Source organism: Papaver somniferum, chromosome 11, assembly GCF_003573695.1.
Source record: "Papaver somniferum cultivar HN1 chromosome 11, ASM357369v1, whole genome shotgun sequence".
Classification (NCBI taxonomy): domain Eukaryota; kingdom Viridiplantae; phylum Streptophyta; class Magnoliopsida; order Ranunculales; family Papaveraceae; genus Papaver; species Papaver somniferum.
This window is the reverse complement of record NC_039368.1, coordinates 129,761,367-129,785,004: the sequence shown is the minus strand read 5'-3', so window position 1 is coordinate 129,785,004 and position 23,638 is coordinate 129,761,367. Positions and strand designations below refer to the sequence as shown.

Genomic DNA, 23,638 nt, shown 5'->3' with positions numbered 1-23,638 from the left:
AACTCGAAGGTTATAAGGGAATTTGTTGCACTTAAGCTAATATTGTCGTAGGAACTTGAGTGTGCATGTGTTGCACTTTGAGAACTTGAGTGTGCATGTGTTGCACTTTGAGCTCATGCTTCTAATTGAAACTCGAAGGTTATAGAGGCATTTGTTGCACTTCAGATAATAATGCCATAGGAACTTGAGTGCATGTAAGGTTATAGCCTACTCTATGTATGCCATTTGTGGGAGTCGAACCCACAACTTCATGGTTTAGAACCATGTGCTCTTCCTTTTGAGCTAAGAAAGCATGTACTATTTTCTAATGAAACAATAAAAGTTAACACTACAGAAAAAATATACATCTACAACTGGAGATTTACAACTCTTCGCTAAACATCGTAGAAAGTCATATGTTTTACAACTGGTTTCAAAGGAAGAGTTATCGTATATCATCACTGTCAACCCTTAGGAAACAAGGGGTTGCGCTAAGAAAACAAACGACAACTCCTTAAGCAAAAAAGTTGTGACGACATTTAGCTATAACAACTCTGTTCCATAAAGGTAGTGACTAAGCCTATCACAATTTTCACAAGAGTTGTTGAAGAACACCAAAATATGATGATGAAAAATAGTGTTAGAGGGGAGATTCGAACATGAACCTAGTGCATGGAAGTCTGGCTCATCAACCATCCTTACAGTTCACAAGTTTTTTTTTTTTTTTTTAATAAAAACGTATAACAACACTTATAAGTGTTGTTGAAGTAAAAATATAGAATGTTGGAAAAAATGAGATTAGAAGGGAGATTCGAACATGAATCTACTGCATGGAAGTCTAGCTCATCAACCATCCTTACTGTTCACAAGTTTTGGTTGTTTTTTTTCTTAATAAAAATGCATAACAACACTTATAAGTGTTGTTGAAGTAAAAATATAGAACGTTGGCAGAAATGAGGATGGGGGGATTTGATCCTCAGCCTCCTGCATGAAAGTCTACACCACTAACCATTCCTACACTATCACAAGTTCTGTCAAGCTTGTGGTTCTTTAATATACTAATTTTAAGACAACCCTTTATAAGAGTTGTGAAACAAAATATAATGTCCAAAAAAAATGCTCAGGTGACTAAGCCGCAAAATATTCCGAAGGAATCTTACTTGTAAATGGATGGATTCGTCGTTCTTACCAAGTTTCTGACTTAGAGTAGTCCACTCACGGCCAGGTTTTGATCTCCGAGCCTGGTATGCATACAATATGCAGAAATAGGGTTTGTTTAAGGTTTGGTAGAATATTCCGGAGGAACCTTACCTGTAAATGGATGGATTCATCATTCTTACCAAGTTTTCGGCTTATAGTAGTCCACCCACGGCCAGGTTTCGATCTCGGAGCCTGGTATGAGTACAATATCTAGAAATAGGAGGTTTCGTAGAATATCTCGAAGGAATCTTACCTGTAAATGGATGGATTCGTCGTTCTTACCAAGTTTCTGACTTAAAGTAGTCCACTAACGGCAAGGTTTCGATCTCAGAGCCTGGTTTGCATACAATATTCAGAAGTAGGGTTTGTTTAAGGTTTTTTCGTAGAATATTCGGAAGGAATGTTACCTGTAAATGGATGGATTCGTCGTTCTTACCAAGTTTCTGACTTATAGTAGTACACTCGCGGCCAGGTTTCGATCTCGGAACCTGGTTTGCATACAATATGGAGAAATGAGGTTTGTTTAAGGTTTCGTATTCCGAAAAAATCTTATCGTAAATGGATGGATTCGTCGTTCTTACCAAGTTTCTGACTTATAGTAGTCCTCTCGCGGCCAGGTTTCGGTCTCGGAGCCTGGTTTGCATACAATATGGAGAAATAGGGTTTGTTTAAGGTTTCGTAGAATATTCCGAAGGAATCTTACCTGTAAATTGATGGATTCGTCGTTCTTACCAAGTTTCTGACTTAGAGTAGTCAAGTCGCAGCCAGGTTTCGATCTCCGAGCCTGGTTTGCATGCAATATCCAGAAATAGGGTTTTTTTAAGGTTTCGTAGAATATTCCGAAAAAATATTACCTGTAAATGAATTGGTCGTTCGTAACAAGTTTCTGACTTAGAGTAGTCCACTCCCGGCCAGGTTTCGATCTCGGAGCCTGGTATGCATACAATATGCAGAAATATGGTTTGTTTAAGGTTTCGTAGAATATTCCGAAGGAATATTATCTGTAAATGGATGAATTCGTCGTTCTTACCAAGTTTCTGACTTATAGTAGTCCACTCCCGGCCAGGTTTCGATCTTGGAGTCTGGTTTGCATACAATATGCTGAAATACGGTTTGTTTAAGGTTTCGTGGAATAATGTCGAATGAATCTTACCTGTAAATAGATGGATTCGTCGTTCTTACCAAGTTTCTGACTTATAGTAGTCAACTCACGTCCAGGTTTCGATCTCGGATCCTGGTATGCATACAATATGCATAAATATGGTTTGTTTAAGGTTTCGTAGAATATTCCGAAGGAATCTTACCTGTAAATGGATGGATTCGTCGTTCTTACCAATTTTATGACTTAGAGTAGTCAACTCACGTCCAGGTTTCGATCTCGGAGCCTGGTATGCATATAATATGTAGAAATATGGTTTGTTTAAGGTTTCGTAGAATATTCCGAAGGAATCTTACCTGTAAATCGATGGATGTGTCGTTCTTACCAAGTTTCTGACTTAGAGTAGTCCACTCGCTGCCAGGTTTCGATCTCGGAGCCTGGTTTGCATCCAATGTGCAGAAATAGGATTTGTTTAAGGTTTCGTAAAATATTCCGAAGGAATCTTACCTGTAAATGGATGGATTCATCGTTCTTACCAAGTTTTGCGTGTGTTTAAGGTTTCGTATAATATTTCCACGGAATCTTACCAGTAAATGGTTGGATTCATCGTTTTTGTGGAGTTTCAGACTTCTTGTTCATAGTTTGTAAGTCGTTATACCGAACTTGAAGTTTGAATCGATACTGAGCTTCATATTCATCAATTTCGATGATGTATCATGCTAATTTTGAAGTCAGAACCCTCTCAGAGCTTTGTGGTTCATAGATTATATGCCATTATACCAAGTTTGAAGTTCGAATCGACATTGAGCTTCATATTTATCGATTTTGATGACGTATCATGCTAAGTTTGAAGTCAGAACCGTCTCAGAGCTTCTTGGTTCATAGTTTGTATGTCGTTATACCACATTTGAAGTTTGAATCGACATTGAGCTTCATATTTATCGATTTTGATGATATATCATGCTATTAATGTGAACTAAAGCTACTTCATGACATGTATGACTAGTCAAAATTACTTCATGACCCATGTAACTAGTCGAAATTCAAACCGGAAGCACAAAGAGATAGCACAAAAGCACAAAGAAACACACCAATTATCGGATTGATTTCTTATTTTTCAACTTTATTCTTATACATTTTTTGGATTTTTTTATATCAAAATGTCGATAAGAATGTGCTACATCTATTCATATTTTTTTTGGATTTTTTTCGTGTCGAAGGTTGATAATCAAACCGAATACATGAGCTCGTATTAGCACAAAATGAAACACATACTTCTCAATCCGCATGAGCATCCTAAATACAATCTCAACCGTCAAGATCTTTTCTAAATCCGTATGAGCATCTCAAATACAATCTCAACCGTCCATCATTTTCATTCGCATTCACTCTTTTCTTCTTTCTTTTTTTTCCGAAGCATAACCCTCCTTCAACCACTCGAACCCAATTCCTATCTGTTTTTCTCTCAATCACCACCGCTGAAGAACACCTCTACTCCACAGATGACGGCGGCGCTCCATCACCACCGCCGCTCTTCTCTCGACCCCTCTTCTTCATCATCTTCTCTCAATCTCTCTCTTTAACTCCCCCTTTCTCTCATCCGCAACAGTCAATAGTAGCAGCTCATCAAATCCAGATCTGAACCAAATTCTAATCAACCCCATCACTGATTCAAGTTACACAAAACCCCTTATTTCTTCTCGGTAACAATCAACAACAACAACTTCTCCATCTCTGATTAAGAATATCGGTACCTATTAGCTCACCATCTCTAACCATAGATAAATTCATCCCTAACCCAAGTTGCACCTTAAATCTATCGGATTTCAAAACTACGGATTGAAATCAAGACTAGATGTAAATCATTGCTGCAATTGCTGTTAAGAAGATGAGATGGATTCGAATTCAGAGAAGGAGATTTGGGATATGAGGTATCGAGAATGAATGGGTTTGTAATGAAATGGAAGGTGGGTTTGTGTTGGTGGTGATATAGATGGATTTTGTCAAAGAAATGAAGCTGAAATGAAGAGAAAAGAGAGGTGGCGTTGTTTCTGTTAATTGCAGATGAAGAAGATGATAAGGGAGAAGAAATGGAAGAGAAACACTGGATTAAGATGCTTATTTATGTTGACTAAAGAATTCACGATTTGAGGTAGTTAGGGTTTCGATTAGGGTTTGAATTGATTCTAAAATCAGCAGTCAGGGACCGAAAGTGGTTGGATTTAATGATGTTTTGGGGCTTATTGAATCTCGGAAGAGATGAAGAACTGAAATAGATCTGGTATCAGTTGGGTTCGATATTTACCATGGGTTTGAATAGATAAGATGGGGTATCAGTGGTTTGATGATCACCAGAAGCATACACTGATACCCCATCTTCTCATGATTCAATTGCAATGCTAGGGTTCACCACAACAGTAATTTTGCTCTCAGTTATCCCTTGATGTAAGTTTGATTTTTTTTGTCTTTTCTTTTTAAAGTTTATTATCGATTTTAGATGAACTGATTGATAATTGGATTTCTACTACTTCAATTTTCACAAGGGTTTCTACCTTCTGAGGCACCAATTTTCACAGGGGATTTATAAATGAGACCAAATCAAATAAGCTGAAGATGTGAAGTATGTGCTTGTGTGGTCTTTAGAAGTGCTGACCAAGGGTGTTTGATATCCAGCCTATAATTGCGCGACTTTAACGCAGAAACTGAGAAGGTTATGGTGAGTATCTCATCCATATGAATGAGATAAAACTGTTTGAATTTGGTAGATGGTAAACGATACCAGTTATAAATATAATGTCACTTCAGATTTTACATTGTGGAATGAATTGAATTGTGAAATTTTCCATTCCCTGAATTTTCCTTAATAGGGCAAGTGTGAAAGTGTGGGAACACTAGGAAGTATGCTTACAGTACTTCCAAATATATGTTGGAAATCTTGAGATTATTACAAGTTGTCTCATGTTTTAGTCAAGTTACTGTGCTTTGTTGAAGATTTTATCCAGCATTTAGAAGGGATTTACTTACCATCTTGTTCTGCGGCCATTTGTGAATCATGTTAAACTTGTATTTTGTATGGATATGCGTGGTTTCAACAATAATGGAGAGAGTGAAGGCACTGCCTGTTTTTTAATTGAATCGCAGTTGGTCTTTTCTACCCTGCCGTTTGTTAAATACTACGAACATCTGTGTGTCATCTATAAAGAAAATAGGTATACTTTGTTACCAACTTTGTGTTGGAAGATGACTACATGAATTATGATTTTCCAAGCTAGTTAGCTCATGATGCCTTAGTTTCATGTTTATCAGCTAGGGTAGCCATATTCCCTCATATATCTGCTTACAGTTTTTTGTATTATTTTCGACTATTAGAATGTTCTACGGCCATTTGTGAAGTAATGTCAGTTTCTTGTTGGCAGAGCCTGGCTTTTTCCTTTTTGATTATATTCTTGTATTTTTTAAATCTATTGAAGGGTCCTGACTTTTGATTTATCAATCATCAAATCTCATTATATATCACTAATGCAATTTCTGTGATCAGGGCTTGCTATGGTGTTTTGAGATTTATTATGGAAAGTGGTGCCTAAGGTTGCGAGGTACAATCTTCTACTATTCTTTCGTATATTCCAGTCTTAACCCTTTGTTCTGCTTAATATGATATAAATTTCAAGTTTGTAATTGTTACAGGTTATTGTGAGTGAAAAGCTTAGGGAAGCTCGTGCAAAGTCAATGAAGTTCAAGGATGGATACATGATTTCTTCTGGTCAGCTAATTTACGAGTACATTGATTCAGTCGTTAGACACGTCCTTCTTAGACTGGTCAGTTTCTACACCATTTATTGTTACTAACTTAAACTGTATCTTTCATTAGTATATTAATTGTTGTTTGGTTTACTTTTGTTTGTTTCATTTTTGTTTAGGTGAGACAATGGAGAGTATGAGGTGATGATTAGATAATTTCCCTATTGGTTTGATTGTCGAAACGGTGACATAAATGTATTCCGTCTATCTGATCATTCTCTCCAGTCCTACTAAAGAGCGCCTTTTTTTCTGTTTTACTTCTTTTGTTGTGTGCCGAGTTATATTTTCTTTATTTCTGGAAATTCCGTTGATCTTCTAACTTAAAGTTCATTTGTTGTTTGTTTTGTTGAGAAAGGTGTTATTGGTATCAAGGTCAAGAACATGTTGGATTAGGATCCTAAAGGAAAGAATGGTCCAATGACTCCATTGCCTGATGTTACCATCCACCAACCTAAGGTTGAAGAAGATTTCGTCAGGCCTTCAATGATGGCTCCTACCGAAATAGAAATGGCAGTTCCCCAACAAATGATAGTAACTTGAATGGGATGCGGTTTCCAGATTCATTATGATCTGGCATACAGTGTGTGATTACAGCTCATGTGGATGATGCTTATGTCTACATGCCAACTTCAAAGTTCAAGTATGTTAGTAATGCTGTCGGAAGTTTTATTACATGGCCCAAGGATCGATTAGTGTTCCCATAGACATCTTCATAATCTTTTTGGAGTGTGTTTAGGAAACTTAACTTTTGTATCACTGCCATTTTTTTGAATGTATGTGGTTAACACTAGTAGGTTAACTTGAATGAATGTAAGTGTATTGCACTGGCAGGTTAATGTGAATGTGAAATACTTTCGGCAATCCAGTTTCAGCTATAAATTTTTTTTTTCAAAATAGTTTTATGCACACAACTTCTAATAAAAGTTGTAGTTACACATTCATTTACAGAAAACAGAATTTGTTACTTCAAATATTACAACTGTTAAGGGTATTGCAAAAACAAATCTTGCAACATAAGTAGGAGTTGTTCAGTATAGTTGTACAACTCTAGGAAGTGTAATAATAGTAGTATTCACAATACTAATAGATGTTGTCTTCCAGTTTTCGACTACACAAGCCAGTTGTTACTTCAAATATTACAACTGTTGAGGGTATTGTAAAAAAAAATCTTGAAACATAAGTAGGAGTTATTCAGTATAGTTGTACAACTCTAGGAAGTGTAATGATAGTAGTATTCACAATACTAATAGATGTTGTCTTCCAGTTTTCGACTACACAAGCCAGATATTATGAAATAGTTTCTTTAAAACATAACTATGTGTTGTCCAAGATAGTTCCACAACTCACACAAGAGACGTGTAAATCTTATTCATAATACCAGTATCTGTTGTTACATATGTTTCCACGATACCCTACTTGTGTTGTCCAAGATATTCCTACAACAGAAGCAAGGGTTGTATTAGGCTTTCTAAAAAAATATCGAAAGAGAATCACAATTTTGGCAAAATATTGTCGAACCATGAATCACATCACCCTTTACAACTCTTAGTCAAGTATTGTAGAAAAGCTTGGACTTTCTACAATACCCCACCTACACAATGCATAAAATAGCGTTGTCGTAGGGGTACTACAACGCTAATACAGTGTAGTCAATGACGATTTTTCCCGTAGTGTAAGTGTCAATGATTAAAACGCATAAAGGGATAGAAGAACATGGTATACAGTCGGTTAATTCACAGCACCTAAGCAATCATCTATAGAAACAGAGTCATGATCAGACTTTCGCCTTTGGGACTCCTGCTGTTTCGAATTACGAATATAAGTTTTTCACATCCTGTATAATCTATTCCACCAGACAAAAAACCCACCAACCACTTGCTACCAAAATCAAATATAGGGAAAGTGACGCCAATAAAAAATAAAATATTTGTTTGTATCAAATGTCAACATAAAACTGAAGTACCTGGACAGTACTTACATAACAATAAAAACGCACCAACCAAGGTATCCTTATAAAAGATATCCATGGATCCACCATGGGGAGACACACATGATTGTATAAAGTAAACGGATCCTGTAGTTGTACCTGCAAATAGGTAGAGAATGGAAAAACATAAGCCACTGAATCCTAAAGTCCCATGTGTAAATTACCTATAACTGGTTTAATCAAATACTGGTACGAACACAGATGTTTAATCTTATTACTCAACAAAGCAAACAACCTACAACCTACCGATAGTTATTTTACTGCTTTGTAAATTCTCGATGCTGAAATATTTTCTGTGGATTTTCACCTCTGTCGGAGCTACTGTTTATACCCAAAATTAATTTTAGGAACTAAACACGATGATTTGACGACGATGATGATGAGTTAGGGTTAAAAAACGATTAAAAACAAATAAGAAGACAAAGGTTTAACGTGGTTCGACAAGTGTTTCCTACATCCACGGAGGAATCCCATAGGGAGTGATTTTATTGATGATCATGATACAATTGTATTTCTTCGGGTTAGCTAACCTAGGATTCCATATCCCATTAGGGTTTAGGATACATGTATTTATAGAGTTTATGTAACCCTAATTTTGATAAACTTCATGTGCAAGAAACTTGGGAAACAAGCCTTCTGGAAACTTCTGGAGTCTTCCTTCACGGGCTAAGCGGGATTGAATGATGGGCCTTCCGTGTATTTCATACACGATACAAACATCCCCCGCTCTCAACCTACAACTTGTTGGGGGTTAAGAAATTCCTTTATCCTTTTGCGTCGATCGTCGATGACGTAACTCTCAAGTCACCCCCAAGCGTGAGTAGAGACATTACAAAGACGCCCCCAACTGTAATAACCTGCAATAAAATTTTCTCACGTGCAAGGCGAGAATTTTTGCCACGTGGTGGACTTTATTCTCGAGAGCTATTCGAGTCTTAAGAGGAATGTAGTGTGCTTGCGACTGGGGCAAGGCTTTTTGCTCGCAACGTAACAAGGCTGTAGCGCTCACTGTTCGGGCAGGCTGGCTGTACTTCTTGTGTTGAGTACGAGTCTTTCGACCAACATCGGGCATTGGGATCGTGGTTGAGAAGGTACTTTATGCTTGTCAAGGTGCAAGTCTTTCATACTCGCGTGCAAGACGATATTTTATGCTTGCGAAAGCAAGACTTAAGTGCTCACGTGCAAGGTGAGGCTTTAGATGCTTGCGATGTGATGCAAGGCTAAATATTTAAGGGTCTAAGCAATCCTCATCTCCAACTCTCGATCATGTCGCTATCCACGAACCTCGAACCCGATCATGTCGTTGTCCACAAACCTCGAACCCGATCATGTTGCTGCTCCAAGTGCCCATCCAATTTTCTAGAACACTATATTTTTTGCTTTCATGTTGTAAGGAATTGAAAAATGATTCTAACGAGCCAAAAATCACTCAATTCGGACTTAAAACGAAGAAGTTATTGACGAAACAAGATTTAAACGAAGCGCGCACTGTTGCATACATGACAGTGCCGACCGTGCACAGTTTGCTGACATGGCATATAAGAATTGACGTGGCATTGCCGACTGGACTATGGTGCTGACGTGGCACACTTTCGATTGGTCCGTTCCAAAAAGTAGCGGACCGCTGACGTGGCAGTCGGTGAGTTGGCGCCCACTGACTGTACATGTCCGCTGATGTGGCACATGAACTCGTTGACGTGGCTGTAGCCATTACTGACATGACACTGACTAGTGGTGTTAACGTGTCTGCTGAATGGACAATTCTCACAGACGTGGCGTTGCTGATGTGGCTCTTTTGCTGACGCCAGCATTGATTTGGCAACTGGTCAGACCCGAACCGTTTGCACCGAGTTGACCTTTCACCGAACCGTTGGATCTAACCGAACCAGATCAGCTGGATTTATGGCTGGACAAATCTTACGGGTCAGATCTGCTGAATTTAACGCACCGAATTCGCTGAAACTGGTGTTGTACAGGAGGCTGAACATATGTGGCTGTACAGGATAGATGTTGTAACGCTTTTTACAACACTTTTGTCTGTTACTGTTTCTCTGATATTTTCCATTCTTCTGCAACTGCCTTCGCAACAGTTTCTGCAACTGTTTGCAACGCTTTTTCGTTAGAACACTATTTTTGTTTTTTGTTTTTTTTTTCCCGCTGATTTTTGCATGGAATCCGTGTGATTTTTTCCGCACCTTTCTCAGTGACAAAACACAATCGTTTTACACGAATCCCCTTAGTCGGCGCCAATGTTTGTACCCAAAAATAATTTTAGGCACTAAACACGATGATTTGACGATGATGATGATGAATTAGGGTTAAAAAATGATTAAAAACAAATAAGAAGACAAAGGTTTAACGTGGTTCGGCAAGTGTTGCCTACATCCACGGAGGAATCCCATAGGGAGTGATTTTATTGATGATCATGATACAATTGTATTTCTTCCGGTTAGCTAACCTAGGATTTCATATCCCATTAGGGTTTAGGATACATGTATTTATAGAGTTTATGTAACCCTAATTTTGATGCAAACTTCATGTGCAAGCAACTTGGGCAACAAGCCTTTTGGAAACTTCTGGAATCTTCCTTGACGGGCTAAGCGGGATTGAATGATGGGCCTTCCGTGTATTTTATACACGGTACAAACAGCTACCATTTTTGAAAGACTATTTTACAGATTAATAAACTCTTGAGTTCAAAAGCAATGAATCTCTTGAATTTGCATATGGAAGTGTTTTTTCTAATTACCTAAATCATTCCTGTTTTGCGGTCCACATACATGATTATCTCTTCTGAGTTAATTGTTTCCTCCCCATTAACCCTGTGCATGCATATATATCCACAATATAATCTTTTTTGAGATGAGGGCTATATACTAAATTGCAAAGCTCTTAATTTGTTTCACTGTCAAAAGAACTAAAACCATTACGTTATAATAATTACCGCATGAATCTCTGCACTTTTTCAAGATGGACAATCTGCAGTAGTGATCCATTCCAGAACTGAGTGCAGGAATCTAAACAAACAATCAAAAATAGAATGTAGAAATCAAACAAAGTTCAACGGATGCAAAAGAATCCAGATAGCCGAAACATTAAACCTTCTTATGGAATCTACAGTTTTCTGAGCCTTCTTGTTGAATATAGGTTTGAACTATAGTTTTTTCTTTTTCTTCCTAAAATGGCTTTCTTAAAATGTTTGAAATGGAAAAATATCCAGACTCAAATTTTTCCACATATAAGTCATTTCAAGCTTTTATGGTAGACCGTTTTCAGAATCCAAATTCTTAAAAGTTAAAAGCGACACCCCGGGAAGTTACTGTATGTTTTTGGACAGACAGATATCAAGAGAAGTTCTACCTGAAAAGGTTCTAATATCGCTTCATAAGTAAGAACGATAGCTAGTGTTTGACATCCTTCCCATGTAGGCATGCTATTATGTCCGGTTGCACCAATCTAATCAATTTGACTTCTGAAGCTTACATATGTCTGTGTTGAGATATATGTTTTGAAAACATTAATTAATTTCTGAATAGTTGTCTCTCATTTAAATGGTTTTAATGTGATTTTTATTCTTTCTTTTAAAGAATAAATTTATTTCATTTTTAATGCCAAAAAAACCGTTTTTTGTTGAATAGGTTAATGGTGCTAATTAAGAACTTAATAATGCATGTCATTTAATCTTATTTAATTTTTTGGTTATTGAAAATCAGTTTTTGATAAAAAAGAATTTGGAGAGTTGTAAAAAGTCTTTTTTCTTATGTGAGAGTTTTCTATCATGTTTCTTGAGTTTATTAGAAAATGAATTTGTGTGAGAAAGAAAAATAAGTGTGTGATCATCCTTGATTTTTCTAAAAGTGTTTCTGAGCAAGAATGAAGTGTAGAAGTTTCACATCCTCTCATCGTGAAAGAGTGATTATGTAAGAGATTGAATTCGGCTGTTTTATCCTGGGGACGACGCGACATTGAAGAACTGCTTGCACAATCTTGGGCAGAGCCGCGAAATGTCTTAAAGAAAGCGACCTAGTCCGCGACTCATCCATACTAATTGTTTCGTGTTTGATTTTTATTTTTTGCGCAGGCATAATTCAGCAATTGTTCCAACAATTTTAAGATGTTCTATTCTGCCACGGAAATCAAAATGAAAACGATTGCTGAAACGCGATAAGTATCTTTGTTTTATTTCGTTTTATAAAATTATAACCGGAATTTTTTTTATTTAGCGATTAAACATGATGCTTGAGATTTTAGGTAACCTGGTACCTAAAGTTAACTTTATGTCTAATCTTGATGGACTAGGAATGTAATATGGATAATATTTTTTATATCATGAATATCTAACGTAGAAAAATAATATTGATGTGAAACGAATATTTATAACATGTTGTAGAGTTTTATTTTTATATCCTACACAAAAGTGAATTAGGTCTTGAAATTTTAACCGGGTGTATTACATATCATGAGGATTATCCCCGTAAAATTTCAGAATTTTTGGAATCTGAAAAGTATTTTTTAAAGTATTTTAAAAAACTGAACAACGAATCTGAAAATATTCTGTCGGGCAGAAATTTAATCCTGATTGAATATGTTTTTTCAAATGTTTTTGTGGATAATTTGAATTCAAAAAACATGAAACATTTTTGAAAATTTCCATTTGAAGTTTTAGTTTGAGAGATGTGGTGTTAACAAAATCGTTATGTATATATGTCTAAATATTTGAAGTGATACTTGAGTTTAGAGAATACAGATGTAACAAATTACATAAAAAATCATGTTTTGATTTTATACTTCATACTATTGTTTTGGAAATGAAAAATAATATCATTGATAGCAATCAAACTAATGCACCCCATATGTTTGATAATATGCTTAATAGAAAGTTATAAGTATATTATGATGTTATACGACTATATAACTTTGAATCTTTGTTTGACAATTAAGAGACACTTGGAGTACTATATTATTTGATTTTAGAGTAATTATTTAAGTGCATACCTTACTTAGTTTTTGGTTTTAAATGCTCACATGTACATGATTGTGACAGGTGAAAATTCACTCACTTGAGCAAGTTTTTATTTTCCAATGAAATAAAAATTACGGGAGAGTAATCGATATGAGGAGCAATGGGGTTGCTGATTTCTTTGTTGGTGTGCAAAGAATGGACAATGGTTTATAACCAATTGAGCTTTAAAAGCAATTGAGGTATGTTTGATGAACTATTTGTAGTTATTGTAGTGATCAAATAATGGTATTCTAAATTGAATAAATTGATTTTTCAATCTTAGAATAAATTTTAGGGATACAAGATATTGAGAATTATTGTATATGACAATAAACATGCGACTCATGTAAGTTTGGAACTTATGAGATGAAATTTTATACGAACCAAAAACCGAAATAATTAGAAACCTAGTCAAAACAAATGTGAATATCAACTCTCACCAAGAAATGAACAAACTATTGTTTATGAATTTATTTGCTATTCTTGCACGACATTGCAAGGATATCAAATGTTATTAACAACGCTTTTCAAGCTTACTTAATGTGAACTATGAATACGGTGAGAGGTTGATATAGATTGGTGTTTTACACCATATTTGTTTTGATAGGTTATGATTCGAAAGTTGAACCAAATCGTTTTGAAAGAAAGTGGCGTTGAGATATACTCACATCACTAGGATTTTCGGTATTGGTATAGCCTAAAAGTTTACTTTGGGTAGAACAATCCTGTTAAAGATGCATCTAGTTTCCAAGATGTTCATCTTGTTAATAACAAGATGTTCATATCTTGTCATAAACAAGAGTGAGATAAGAAATTTGTTGAATTTGATCATTGCACTACTACACATGATATGTTATGGATAAAATGTTTGAGCATAATATTGCAATTTTATCATAACATAAATTGAATTTTGAATATTTGAAATATGAGATTTTGTCATGCTTTTTAAGAAATCAGTGAGTTAGTGATGAATATGAGCATGTTATATTTTCTTATAAACTTGGTAAATTTTTGAATAACATGTATGTAATCTTACCTAACTCATAAAAGCATGTACTCTTTCAAATCTAATGCGAGTTGTATAAGTTTGAAATGAAATAAAATGTTAGAGAATTTTATAAAAACATGTGTGATGCTTTAAATGACTTGTATTGATATCAAATATGATACTTTGAGTAGTTAACTAGGTGATGTTGTCTTCACTAAAATTGTTTGAATTTTTACCCGCTATCTTGTGTAAAACACTTTGGATTTAAATCATTGGTTCATTAGTTTTTCACAATTTTTGGAGTCTTTTGATATTGTTTTGAAATTCTTGTTTTAGTCAAAAAATAGTGGGGGTTCCATAACCTATGTTTTACAAACTTTGATTTGAATTAGAGGAACCAGAAAAATGAGGGTGACGAATAATTCACTAAGAATGAACCTAGAAAAGCATATTTAGTGAGACTAAATTTTAGTCATGAATATTTTGTTGCTTATAATTTGAAAGATAACTTCTCATAGAAAGTAACTTTGTTGTTTAAAAATTAAATCTTTGGAAAATTAAATTCGTGAACATATCATCTTCAGACAAGCAAACATAAAATTGTTGACACTTGCATTCATGTCTCTAAATTAACTTACATGCTTGTGTTGTTGATGTTGTTTCTACGATATATGATTTTTTATAGTCATAAGTAGAAATATATACTTTTTGTAAGTCAAATATGAGAATATATGTAAACCAAGCATGGAAAACTATGTAGCTTCTACCGTAAAAGAAAGCATATAAATTATATATTTATCATTTATATTCTGAAAAAAACTTTAAAACAATTTAAAAGAGATAAATTGTTTGCTTGATTCATTCGGATGATTTCAGAATTGATGAAAGTGAAATGCACAATACTCTTTGTTTTGTATGCATTGGTGATTTATTGAATTTTTATTCTAACTTATAGGATGAAAATGAAATTGAGAACATGCATAGTTTACTATTTGACATGAAAGACTTGAATGAAGATGGTGTATGTTGTTAAAAATATTTTTTTTTCTTTGGATCTATTTCATTTCAATGAAAATAGAATTTTAAAAGAGATAGAAATATATATAATCTTGACTGTAAACAAGTTTTCACTCATTTGGTTTAGTGCTAATGATTTTGAGATTGTGTGTGATTGCACTAGACATGAGTATGGTAGCTCAGTATGCTTCTTTGCTACGTGATTGATTATATATATATATATATATATATATATAAGTATTTTTTGTAGTGGGGGTGTAATATATTGCTTCCATAGTGGGGGTTAATTTATATTCAGATTTACCAATCCTAGTATGGAAAATTGGTAAAACATTGAGAAGGTTTTGAGGTGTTTCAAACACATCTTACGCCTAGAAATACACTATCTAAATGGTTACCGCAATCCTTTAAGGATATTGCGAAGCTGATTGGACATACTTTCAGTTGAATCCTTTAAGGGATGAAGCGATTTGATTCTCTAATAGATAGAGGAACAGACATATAAATCCAATGTGATAGTACCGCGGCTATTGCAAGAATTGAGAATGCATGCAACGACAACTATAAGAGTTGATATTTTGAAAATGGATTATATAATGTCTGAAAAGAGTTTTCGTTAGTCTTTTGACGAAAGGATTGATAAGAAGATGTGAATACATATTAGGGATGAGGTTGACGCCCATTGAGATTGAATCATTTGTGATGGATACCCAACCTAGAAATAGGTTCAAAGGGACTAGACGAAGTCATAGATGATAGCATCATTGAGATTGAGTTATTTACGATGCGGTTACCAACCTATAACTCAAGAAGTAGGTTCAAAAGGGTAACCCTTACCTATGGAGTGAGATCCCAAAATATAGGTTCAAATGGAACACCAATTCATAGATAATATGGAGATGCAAGAATCATGCTTTTGAAGAATTCATCCCACGGCATGATATCCTGAAGTGAGTAGAGGTTGAGTTTAAGTTTTAATTTTTTATTTTTTAAACTCTTAATGATGTTTTTATCTCTATTTAGAGTGGAGTTCTTTCAGGAGTACTCTTGATAAACTCACCTATGTGAATGTGAAAGTGTGACCGCTTTCTATGAGAATATGGGCAGTTCTCTAGATCATTCATTAAACTGGGATACAAGCACAGGACCGTAATGTGATGTCTTTAGACTTTACACTAATATAGTCGTGTGTGTTAAGCGATCTTTTTATCTACTAGAGTTCAAGACTTGTGTTCACTCTATGGTCAGATTTTAAGAGAGCATGTTAATACTATGTAAAGGTTCAAGTCGCGAGACACCTTTGCTTATGCACATCTCTGTATGTTCTTGCTCAATGTTTTGAAAAATATAAGTGGGGGATTGTTGAGATATGTGTTTTGAAAACATTAATTAATTTCTGAATAGTTGTCTCTCATTTAAATGGTTTTAATGTGACTTTTATTCTTTCTTTTAAAGAATAAATTTATTTCATTTTTAATGCCAAAAAAATCGTTTTTTGTTGAATAGGTTAATGGTGCTAATTAAGTACTTAATAATGCATGTCATTTAATCTTATTTAATTTTTTGGTTATTGAAAATCAGTTTTTGATAAAAAAAAATTTGGAGAGTTGTAAAAAGTCTTTTTTCTTATGTGAGAGTTTTCTATCATGTTTCTTGAGTTTATTAGAAAATGAATTTGTGTGAGAAAGAAAAATAAGTGTGAAATCATCCTTGATTTTTCTAAAAGTGTTTCTGAGCAAGAATGAAGTGTAGAAGTTTCACATCCTCTCATCGTGCAAGAGTGATTGTGTAAGAGATTGAATTCGGCTGTTTTATCCTGGGGACGACGCGACATTGAAAAACTGCTTGCACAATATTGGGCAAAGCCGCGAAACGTCTTAAAGAAAGCGACCTAGTCCGCGACTCAGCCATACTAATTGTTTCGTGTTTGATTTTTATTTTTTTGCGCAGGCATAATTCAGCAATTGTTCCAACAGTCTGTGAAGTGAATGCACTGGTACATTAGAGTCTTCCCATATTCCAATCAAAGAAAAAAGAGAGATGTTGATGCATCGAAGTAATAAATAAATCCAGTTGGTGCAAATAGAGAATAGATATAAATCAAATCCTGTAATTATTTTCTAGAACAACCTTGTGTACCAATAAAAAATTTAATTGGTTATGCAGGTCATGAAGTATGTAAACTCAAACTCACTTCACGATCATAACCATTTCAAAAGATCCATCCAATTGGACATTATCATCATCATAACATCAAGGCTACCAATATAATGTGCTTACACACGTCATCCAAATTTTTTAACAGCAGAAATTGATACACCAATGAGGAAAACCATGTTGGTGGTATTAGAGGTCGCACCATATGTTCTGTTGGATCAATGAATTCAACAGTTCCCTTCGAAAGCTCAGCTGGATGTTCCACATCAACTCCTATAGAAACAAAAAACATTGGATCAGTAAATGCATATGGTAAGGACCATCGTACCAAAAGACCTTTGCAGTTTCAGTCCTCTGTTGATTTTAGTTCATATGCTTGATGAAAACAAATAACACAAACATGAGAGTTTAGTTGAATAAGGAAAAAAAACTCAAGTTTGGATTTATAAATAATATAACCGATAGATAATAGATGCCTTGGGAGTTGGCGTTTATTTCTAATTATGTTTGTATGCAATTAGCGTTTATGACAGGCTTCAGCTGTTGTCAGTGATGGTGCTGCTGGAGAGCCTTTGCGGTTTGCACCCATTAATTCCTACACAAAAAATCAACAGCGAGTAAAAATGCTGCGAAACACAAAAGCAATAGAAGCTCAATCGATTAGTGTTGGCCATGAACCAATTGGGCATACTTATTCAGGGAATAATTATACAGGTGCGCAATATATATACCAAAAGATTCCTAACCTCTTGTTTTCGAGGATTATAAAATCGGCATTGAACTTAACCGAACTTAACCAAATGATTTACAAAATCTAACCACTAAAAAATACAATTCCCTCAATTCACCAACCAACAAAACCAATTTAACAAATCAAACAAATAGACGAATAATTTCCTGAATATATAAAAATTACCAAGTGGGCACAATAGATTGCTATAGGATCAACAGTGCCGAACTCATGGTTCAAAAAAAAAAAAAAAACAGTTCCGAACTAAACCTTAAACCCGCATTTAAATTGATCAATAATATAATCCGAACTCCGTTAATCTGAGATAGAAAAGTTTCAAGTAGACTTACCCATTAGAAGATACGAAGAAGAAACATACAAAGTGCCGAATACAGGAGATAGCTAGAGAGGCAGGAGGAACAAAAGATAGAGACATAAGAAAAGAATGAGATGGTTAGGGTTTTTACGTATAGTAGTAAGTATTTATTACCCACCCTTGCTTTGCACAACCAAAAAACAACGAAAAACATTGGAAACCCTCTATTTTTATTGGCAGGGGCCAGAAGCTCTAGAAAGCTTTTGGCCATAACTTTCATTTTGGAGCCAGTATTTCGCCCTCAAATTATATATACGATTGCAAATATTATTGTCGTCCAAACAGCCGCTCACAAGATCTATCACAGGAGCTCGTCAGACTACACAACAACCGGTCATCACCACCGCTCTCGATGTCTCAGCAATACAATCTTTTCCCACCATAGTTTTTGGTGAGAGCGGAAGACTGCCCAAACCAGACATTAATACTTGTGCAATATGTCTGTCAAACTATCAACCAAAAGAAGCACTGAAGATTTTGCCTTTGTGCAATCACTGTTTCCATGCTGATTGTATTATTGTTTGGCTTCGTTTGAACTCAACTTGTCCTGTCTGCCGGATATCTTCCGTCTGATAGAACTGCTACCTCTCACCTTGTCATACTCAGATAAGAACAAGAAAGTTTCAAATTTCCTCCTTATTGGAGTTTTATACTTGGTCATGTGTTAGTTTTATGTGATTAGTTTTCAAACGTATGTCATTTGCTTGTTAATTAATAGGAGTTGTACAACTATTTAATGAGGATAACATAAATTGTCATGAAAATATTTAATGAGGAAAATATTTTACCGCCACGAGAGCTAATTTGGAACTTTGAAGGCGATTTATATTAGTCGTTGAAAGAAATATATAAACGGAAATGATATTCCCCACTCTGAACAACACTCTATTCACCGCACTGATCTACGTGGCAACTTATTGATACAAAATGACAAAACCACGTGCGATATATTTATTTCTCTATTTTTTGGTTTTTCCTATCTCTTGCTAAAGTCCTCATCGTTTATCTTCTTTCCTTTTTTGTTTCGGAGAATCCATTTGTTAGGGTTCTAGACCAAAGCACAAGGTTTACGTAACTGAAATAGGTATAGAACCCGGATAAGAAGAAGAATTAAGAGATTAAGAAGATTAAGAAGAGGAAAAGAAGACTAGAAAAGATTGAAGAAGAGTCTTTGTATTAATTCTTGTCTTTTTTACATAACTCAAGCGCAGTATTTATAGGTGCGAGTACTTGTGAAACAAGAAATACTAACTATAGAATCTTAACTATATATACGGAACTAAAAGCAAGCTAAAAATAGAAGATCTATGAAAGGAAACTAAGCTATTTTAGTGTTGGCACCGCAACATCCCTCCCTGGATGAAAAATGGCTTGTCCTCAAGCCTCAAATTCTGGAAAACGAATAAGGAATTCATTTGCATACTCCCAAGTAGCTTCATCACTTGGGTAATCCATGCATTTGACAAACCTTTTAGTGCCAGCATATGAACCTTTCTTGAATAGTTTGCGCTCCAAAACAGCTTATCGTTCCCACTTATCGTAATCAATGACAGATGGTAAAATGTTTTGAACAGAGTCGGCAGACCCTAACTTCAGTTTCAATTGAGAAACATGAAATATAGGATGAATGCGACTTTCTACAGGAAGTTCCAACCTATATGCCACTGACACTATCTTTCAAGAACACGAAAAGGACCATAAAATCTTGGGGAAAGTTTAAAAATGATTGGTTAGTAACAATTTTCTGTCAATATGGTTGTAAACGAAGAAAAACCCAATCACCAATAGAAAATTCTCGTTCGGTGCGATGAGCATCAGTGAATGCTTTCATTCTGGCTTGAGCATCATGGAGATGTGATTTTAGTAGCTTTAGTGTATGATCTCGTGCCTTGAGATTTAAATCAGCATCATTCATAGAAGTTGTACCAAGTAAGTAAGCTGAAATTGTTGGTGGAGGACGACTGTAGAGAGCTTGATAAGGAGTCATGTTAATGGTTGAATGATGACTTGTATTATACCACCATTCGGCCCATGGAAGCTACTTTGACCAATCATTTGTGTACATACCAGCAAAACATCTCAAATAACATTATAATGTCCTATCTGTGACCTCAGTTTGGCCATCACTCTTAGAATGATATGCTGAACTGCGACATAATTTTGTATTTTGTAGATGAAAATAAGCTTCCAAAACGTTGCTCATAAAAATGGGATCTCGACCACTTACTATGCTTCTTGGCATTCAATGAAATCGAACAATCTCATGTACAAACACGTCTGCAATAGAGATAGAAGAATAAGGGTGTGTGAGAGGTATGGAATGTGCATATTTGGTGAGGCGATCAACAACCACCAAAATTGCATTTTTACGGTCATAGGGAGGAAAACCATCAATAAAATCCATTGATATATCTATCCACACATCATAAGGAATAGGATTTAATAATCTTGGTGGAGATATAGCCTCAGTTTTTTTCCGTTGACACACATCACATTGAGCAATAAAATCTTTGATTGATTGCTTCATACCTTTCCCATAGAAATTATGCTGCAAACGCTTATAAGTTTTCAAAAACCCTGAATGTCCCCCATAGGATTTAAAGGAAACTCTTCCAGAAGTTTGGTAGACCATCAAGAAGTAGGTACCACAACTATTCTTCCTTTATAGCGTAAAACTCCACCACTGTAGGAAAAATTGAGTTTGCAAGTAGGAGAATCAATGAGTTTATTAATGAGGATACTTAGTTCAGTATCCATATGACATTATTGAATTATATCAGTGACTCCGGAGAAAATAGGTGCATTCAAGCTAAAATTAGATCCAATGTTGCGTGACAAAGCATCAGCTTCAATATTTTCTTTTCCTTGTCGAAAAATAATCTCATAATCATAACCCAATAGTTTTGATAACCACTTTTGTTGCTCCATAGAAGACAGTTTTTGATCAAGAAAGTATTTAAGACTCCTGTGATCTGTAAGTATCTTGAAATGTCTACCATGCAGATATGGTCTCCATTTTTAACTGCAGATACAATTGCAAGCATTTCTTTATCATATATTGAAAGTTTTAAATTCTTTCCTGCCAAGGGTTTGCTATAATAAGTCATTGGTCGACCAGACTGCAATAACACAACTCCTAACCCATTACCATATGCATCACACTCTAGAGAAAATTCTTTAGAAAAATATGGAAGTATTAAAACTAGTGTTGTAGTGAGATCCTTTTGAAGTACCTTGAATGCAGCAGTAGTATTATCATTCCAGATAAATGCATCTTTCTTAAGTAATTGAGTCAGTGGTGCACTAAGTTTACCAAAATCTTTGCAGTAATTACTCATAGTTTTGTGATTCACAGTGTTTTTATCATAAAAAAAGCAAAAAAGTTAAACGTTTTTCCTTCACAGTAGTATTATAGATGGATATTTTTGTAAAAATAATGAGGTCTTGTAAAACTACTGGTGGAGAAAGAAATTTCTATAAAACTTTTATATTCTCTCTCTCACTCTTGTTTTTCTTATCGTTCTAACCTAGATGAATCGCTAGCTGCGCCTCTCTCTTCTCCATTTTCTTTATCTCCTTCATGGAACCAGAAACTGAAAAATTCAGAAGAAATCACTTCAATCCTTTCTCCTTATCCCAACCCCCTTTCTCCATCTTATCTTCTCCATAAAACTCACTCTCTCCAATAAACCCAAATTTAACAAAAACAATTTGTTTCTCATGAAACAAACTCCCTGATTCGCGTATGATTCTTCATCTTCGCTTTCTCTTGTTTAATTTAGATTTGGTTAGATCTAATTTTCTTGTAAGATTCTAGGGTTTTCATAAAACAAATCCAATTTGGAGACGATTATTGTAAAAAAAATAGGGATTTATGTGAAATTGGGGATTGTTCTTTGTATATGGAATTTTGTAGGGATTCTTATTTCTTCGTGTCTGTTAATATACTAAGAACTAAAACTAGTAGATCAGAATCGATTCTATTTAATCTTTGTGATTTCAGTAATATGGACGGTCTTACCAAGATAAAATCAATTATTGATTTCTTTTAGGTTACATATATTTTCATAGCTTAAAAACTTCTAATGATTAGTGGGTTTCTTTATCTTTTCAATTAGGTTGATGGAACAACCGAACTCTACATGGGTCAAGTAAAAAGTTGAAATTTCCAAAGAAATTAGATCGGGAGAAAAAGTTTCATGTGAAAAATTAGACCGGGTTAGTCATTTTTTTTTGTATACTCAAAATCTAAATGGAATACTTTGTCGTTCAGAGTGACTTTCATGTTTTTTCTATTGTATAGATACTTAATGATGAAGTACTTTTGTTATGCAGAATAGCTTAAATGACATGTCTGGATCCTAGTGGAGCAAGGAAGAGCTTAAACGCTCTATGAAGCATATTGTATGAGAAAGACTGGGAAGGTTTGATGGCTTCTACAAGATTATTTCTATGTCCCAGTGAAGTGCTTAACATGTTTGTATTCATATCCATTGTTTTTGTGTTGTATGTGTGTATTCAAACATCTTATATTTCAGGTTAGAAAATAAGGTTGGTTTTAAGAATTTGGATTGTGTCATGTAGTTTAAGAATTTCTCATATGAAGTTGGAAAATGCACAAGAAGCTTGTCAATTTTTTGAGATGATACTGTTTACTTTCTAAAATGAATGTGCTAAACTGCAAAGTCCTACTTTGGTCGAGTGATGTCGGACCATAAATAGCTAGGATTTAGATACGTTGAATTCTTAACCAGGAAACCCCTGTTTGAATAAGTTCTTGAAACTCTTTGTAGGAAGTTTTTATTATTGCCGAATTCTATTTTTAGTTGTATTTCTGCCAAAAACTCTTCTTTATTCTACGTTGTGTGATTTGGAACCTAGTTTTCATCTTAACTGTTTTTATGCCATAATGGAGGAATATAATCCATCATATTCGGCTATTCTTGTAAAAGGTTGTCTAATGTCACAACATTGGGTGTTTTCCTGCTCATTGTTGTGATGTGTTAAGAGGGTCGACCCCAGCCAAACTACGTAGGTCAAGCTAAACATTTGGCTTGCAATTTGCCTTCCTAGAGATGATATTTATGCATCCTATCCTAAAAACTTCCACTGAATTCATATTTTTCACGACATTGTTGATCTTCTGAAGAACATCTTAGTTTATCTTGAATTTTGAGCATTTTTCTTTTTGTAGTATGTAAGTGTCCATCAAAGAGAGATTAGTAAAACTATGAATGAATTTGATTGTAGATTTCACTACAATCCAACCAAGCTTTTGGCCCTGAAGAAGAAATTCAGATCGGTT

General features: G+C 34.9%; 1 non-coding gene and 1 pseudogene across 1 annotated transcript; both read left to right on the top strand.

Annotated features, from left to right (window-relative positions):
• The first annotated feature begins 5,796 nt into the window (after positions 1-5,796).
• Positions 5,797-6,780, top strand: LOC113325159 (annotated as a pseudogene).
• Positions 6,211-6,294, top strand: LOC113325619. The gene has a single exon (XR_003348080.1). It is a non-coding gene; the product is annotated as a small nucleolar RNA Z102/R77 (small nucleolar RNA).
• Positions 6,781-23,638: the final 16,858 nt, after the last annotated feature.